The sequence below is a fragment of the Rhinopithecus roxellana genome, chromosome 1 (assembly GCF_007565055.1).
Source record: "Rhinopithecus roxellana isolate Shanxi Qingling chromosome 1, ASM756505v1, whole genome shotgun sequence".
Classification (NCBI taxonomy): domain Eukaryota; kingdom Metazoa; phylum Chordata; class Mammalia; order Primates; family Cercopithecidae; genus Rhinopithecus; species Rhinopithecus roxellana.
The window spans coordinates 195,746,658-195,752,436 of NC_044549.1; positions in this window are offsets into that span (position 1 = coordinate 195,746,658).

Here is a 5,779-nt window from a genome sequence, read left to right on the forward strand (position 1 = left end):
GACCAGCCTGACCAACATAGTGAAACCTCGTCTCTACTAAAAATACAAAATTAGCTGAGCCTGGTGGCACATGTCTGTAATCTCAGCTACTTGGAAGGCTGAGGCAGGAGAATCACTTGAACCTGGGAGGCAGATGTTGCAGTGAGCTGAGATTGCACCATCGTGCTCCAGTCTGGGCAACAAGAGCGAAACTCTGTCTCAAAAAAAAAAAAAAAAAAAATTATCTTTTAAAAATATGAGAACAAACGGGGAAATATAAAAAAGAATTATGAGGATAGTACATATTATTCATTGAAAGTGTATATAGATCATTTAATACAGAGATTCACGATTATACTCAATGTCTGTCATTCTGCAGTTATAACTAAACAAAAAGTTATGAGTGAAGCAGTAATTTTTTTATATTACATACATACTCTCACTTTGAATATATATCAATATTGAAGTTTTATTTTTTCTTTTCTTTTTTAATTATAGCAAACATTGCTTGATACAATATTAAAGTTTTTAATGTGATAAATGAGGATTGGATTCTTTTAATTTATCTCTGCTAGTTCAGATTAATAATAGTTTTATTTGCAGGGGATAACATACAAGCTTGTGTTTTCTTTTAATAACACTCACAATAGAGAAACCAGCCTCAGAGAGAGATGTTGGTTGGAAAGGAAGATGAGACATTTAAAGTAATTTTTTGACCAAAATTTTTCTATGAGGCTTTGTTTTACAATCTGTAAATTCTGGCTAACAAATGAACAATACAAATTTTATATCTCCAACTTAGATAATAATATTAAACTATAAAGTTTTAAAAACATGATTAGAATTAACTTGATGGTAAACGTGACAGGTTAGAAAAATAAAGAAATGCTTGGGCAGGCGCAGTAGCTCACGTCTGTAGTCCCAGCACTTTGGGAGGCCAAGGTGGGCGGATGACCTGAGGTCGGGAGTTCGAGACCAGCCTGGCCAAAATGGCGAAACCCCGTCTCTACTAAAAATACAAAAATTAGCCAGGTCTGGTGGCGGGCACCTGTAATCCTAGCTACTCAGGAGGCTGAGGCAGGAGAATCGCTTGAACCCAGGAGGCGGAGGTTGCAGTGAACAGAGATCGTGCCACTGCACTCCTGCCCGGGAAACAGGGCGAGACTCAGTCTCAAAAAACAAAACAAAACAAAACAAAACAAAAGAAATGCTTACATTTACTCAGATTTTTATATGCTTTTGACTTATGGTTGACCGACTAACCTTAAAATCTCATGGGTTGTAATGTGGTCCTCCTGCCCATGGTCAGTTTGCTGCCTGCCACCCAAAACTCACCATTAGAGTGCAATGACACTCAAACAGTCCACACCATCAGCATGTATTTGGACAACGTGGCAATGCAAATTGCTTGAAAAGTAACCATTTACTCTCAGTTTCTGTTCTTATTTCATCAGGGACAGTTTGTGGACTGGCATGAGCCATAGGCCACCCTTTAAGGAGGATTTCTATGGTAAAAAGCTCATTTTCACTAGACCTAATAAACTTTCAGTTGCTAAATGAGGAATTTTTTACTTGTTTGTTTATTTGTTTGTTTTTTGACAGAATCTTGCTTTGTTGTCCAGGCTGGAGTGCAGTGGAGATCTCAGCTCACTGCCACCTCTGCCTCCTGGGTTCAAGTGATTCTCCTGCCTCAGCCTCCTGAGTAGCTGGGACTACAGGTGCACGCCACCACACCTGCCTAATTTTGGTATTATTTTTAGTAGAGACGGGGTTTCACCGTGGTGGCCATGCTGGTCTCGAACTCCTGACCTCAAATGATCTGCCCACCTTGGCCTCCCAAAGTGCTGGGATTACAGGCATGAGCCACCGTGCCCAGCCCAATGAGGAAGCTTTTTAAAAATAATTTATCATTTTTGCTTTCAGCAAATCACCCTCATGGCACAGAGGAATGGGAAGAAGGTGATGCCTTGGAATGGGCCCTTTGGGCTCCTGTTTTCCTCAGAACCGTGCCCTTTCAGCTGTTTCCTGTTACCTGGTACCTGGTTCCAGGTAAAGAGATTCCTTCACGTCTGTGACCTCCACCAACAAGAATCCTCTACCTCACGTCTGACCAAACCTGGCTGGTCCCTAAGAACCCTGCTGCGGGATAGATTCTCCCTCCACATGTTCCTAAGGGCTCTGGTCCTCTTTGCTATTGCAGCCTTTGGCGTGCTCCTCTTCTGTTATCCTCTTTCAAAACCCCTGCCCTATTGAAGTTCATGTTTCCTAACTGCTACCCTCAACCTCCCTCCCCCAGCTTCTTGGAGGTTCCCTTAATTCTTTGACCATGTCAACTCTGAACTCTTTGTCCTTTTCACCATCTTAAGTCTTTCTGTCACCTGGACAACTTCAGCCACCCATGAAGGATGACCCATTTGGCTCTGGGCTCCCCGTTCCTCTATTTCCTCATCTCTTTTGGCCTTTACCACCCTTCCATTTCTGATGAGCTCTCCAAAAGCCATATCTTTGAACTTACCATCTGAAATCACTCAACTTCTGAAATTTAAAAATCAGCTACCCCGCTCTTTCACCACAACCTCTTGGCACATGGATCTCTCAGTCAGAACATTCCCCATGTGTTCTTAGACCTCACAGAAACATCTAGTCCCCTGACTCCTCTGCTTTTCTAATTTGCCATCAACTGTCCCCCCTGCCCATCCCTACAATCTTCTTATTTTTCCTTCCATCCAGCCTAGATTGTGCCCTATAATTTCAATACTTTAGTTCCTAAGTTTTACGGTCCAGTGTTGCACTCAATTCTGGATCATTCACCTGTTCACCTTCTTTTTTCCAGACCAAACCAGGACTGCTGGCTTCCAGTGAAAATAGTAAGTCTGAGTGCCACAAACATGAGTGCCAAATTTATAGTCTCCCACCTCATCCAGGCCTTCAATGAAGCCAGGTGATCCTATGTTTCTCCAGTCAGCTCTCTCTCTTGTTCTTTATAGGCACTTCCTCATTCCTCGCTTTCTGTGCTCTCTCTCTCTCACTCTCAAAAGATATTTGCCCTCTTTCCTAAAGAAAGCAGAAGCACCACACAGGAATTCTTCCAACTTTCTGGAATCAAGCCTGTAAGCTTGCTATGGGCTCACTCGTTGCTTTCTCTGTCCTGTCTGCTATAAAGGAGGTTGGGTTCTTCATCCTAATTCTGGCCCATTTCTCCAGCAATAACATGGATCTCAGCCCCTCCCTCCTCTTGTGGGGCCTTATTTCATCCATTATGCCCTCACTCACCTGTATTTTAAAAACATTCTTTAGGAGGAATTTCAAGAACAATATCACTGATGAATATTGATGCAAAAATCCTCAAGAAAATAGTAGCAAACTGGATTCAACAACACATTGAAAAGATCACTCATCATGACCAAGTGGGATTTATCCCTGGGATGCAAGGATGGTTCAATATATGCAAATCAATTAATGTGATACATCATATCAACAGAATGAAGAATAAAAATCATATGATCATTCCAATTGATGCTGCAAAAGCATTTGATACAGTTCAACATTTCTTCATGATAAAACCCCTCAAAAACCCGGGTATTGAAGGAACATAGCTCAACATAATAAAACTCATATGTGACAGACCCACAGCTAGTATTATGCTGAGTGGGGGAAAACTGAAAGCCTTTCCTCTTAGATCTGGAACACAACAAAGATGCCCACTGTCACCACTGTTATTCAACATAGTACTGGAAGTCCTAGCTAGAGCAATCAGAAAAGAGAAAGAAAGAAATGGAAAGCAAGAAGTCAAATTATCCTTGTTTGCAGATAATATGATTTTATATTTGGAAACACCTAAGGATGCCACCAAAATCTATTAGAACTGATAAACAAATTCAGGAAAGTTTCAGGATGCAAAATTAACATACAAAAATCAGTAGCATTTTTCTGTGCCAACAGTGAACAATCTGAAATAGAAAGTGAGAAAGTAATCCCATTTACAATAGCCACAAATAAAATAAGACACCTAGGAATTAACTTAACCAAATAATTGAAAGATTTCTACAATAAAAACTATAAAACACTGATTTAAGTAATTGAAGAGGACACAAAAAATTGAAGTATATTCCATGTTCATAGATCAGAAGAGTCAATATTGTTAAAATGTCCATACTATCCGAAGCAATCTACAGATTCAATGCAATTCCTACCAAAATACCAGTGACATTCTTCACAGAAATAGAAAAAACAATTCTAAAATTTATATGGAACCACAAAAGACCCAGAATAGCCAAACCTATTCTAAGAACAAAACTGGAGGAATCACATTACCTGACTTCAAATTATACTATAGTAGCCAAAACAGCATGGTACTGGCATAAAATCAGACACATAAACCAAACAGAATAGAGAATCTAGAATCAAATCCATACATCCACAGTGAGTTCATTTTCAACAAATATGCTGAGAATGTACCTTGGGGAAAGGGCAGTCTCTTTGATAAGTGGTGCTTGGGAAATTAGATATCCATATGCAGAAGAATGAAACCAGACCCTGTCTCTCTCCATATACAGAAACAAAATCAAAATAGATTAAAAACTTAAATCTAAGACCTCAAACTATGAAACTCCTACAAGAAAACATGAAGGAAACTCTCTAGGATACTGGACTGGGCAAAGATTTCTTGAGTAATACTTCACAAACACATGCAACCAAAGCAAAACTGGAAAATGGCATCACAGCAAGTTAAACAGCTTCGGCAAAGCAAAGGAAACAATCAACAAAGCGAAGAGACAATCTACAGGGTGGATTTTCAAACTACCCATCTGACAAGGAGTTAATAACCAGAATATATAGGGAGCTCATACACTCTATAGGAAAAAATCTAATAATCCATTTTAAAAATGGGGAAAAGATCTGAACAGACATTTCTCAAAAGCAGACATACAAATGGCAAACAGGTATATTAAAAGGCACTCAATATCATTGATCATCAGAGAAATGCAAATCAAAACCACAATGAAATATCATCTCACCCCAATTAAAATGACTTTTATCCAAAAGTCAGGCAATAACAAACTCTGGCGGGGATGTGGAGAAAAGAAAACCCTTGTACACTGTTGCAGATAATGTAAATTAGTACAATCACTATGGAGAACAATTTGGAGGTTCCTCTAGAAACCAAAAATAGGCTAGGCGTGGTGGCTGATTCCTGTAATCCCAGCACTTTGGGAGGCTGAGGTGGGTGGATCGCCCGAGGTCAGGAGTTCGAGAGCAGCCTGGCCAACATACTGAAACCCCGACTCTACTAAAAATACAAAAAGTTAGCTGGGCATGGTGGTGGGCGCCTGTAATCCCAGCTACTCAGGAAGTTGAGGCAGGAGAATCACTTGAACTTGGGAGGCAGAGGTTGCAGTGAGCCGAGATCGCACCACTGCACTCCAGCCTGGGGGACAGGCGTGAGACTCTGTCTCAAAACAACAACAACAACAGCAACAAAAACCTAAAAAATAGTGCTACCATATGATCCAACAGTCCTACCCCTAGATATATACTCAAAAGAAAGGAAATCAGTATATTGAAGAAATCAGTATATCTGTACTCTCATGTTTATTGCAGCATTATTCACAATAGCCAAGATTTGGAAGCAACCGAAGCGTACATCAACAAACAAATGGATGAAAAAAATGTGGTACATATACACAATAGAGTACTATTCAGCCATGAAAAGAATGAGATCTTGTCATTTGCAACAACATAGATGGAACCAGAGGTCATTATGTTAAGTGAAATAAGCCAGGCACAGAAAGACAAACTT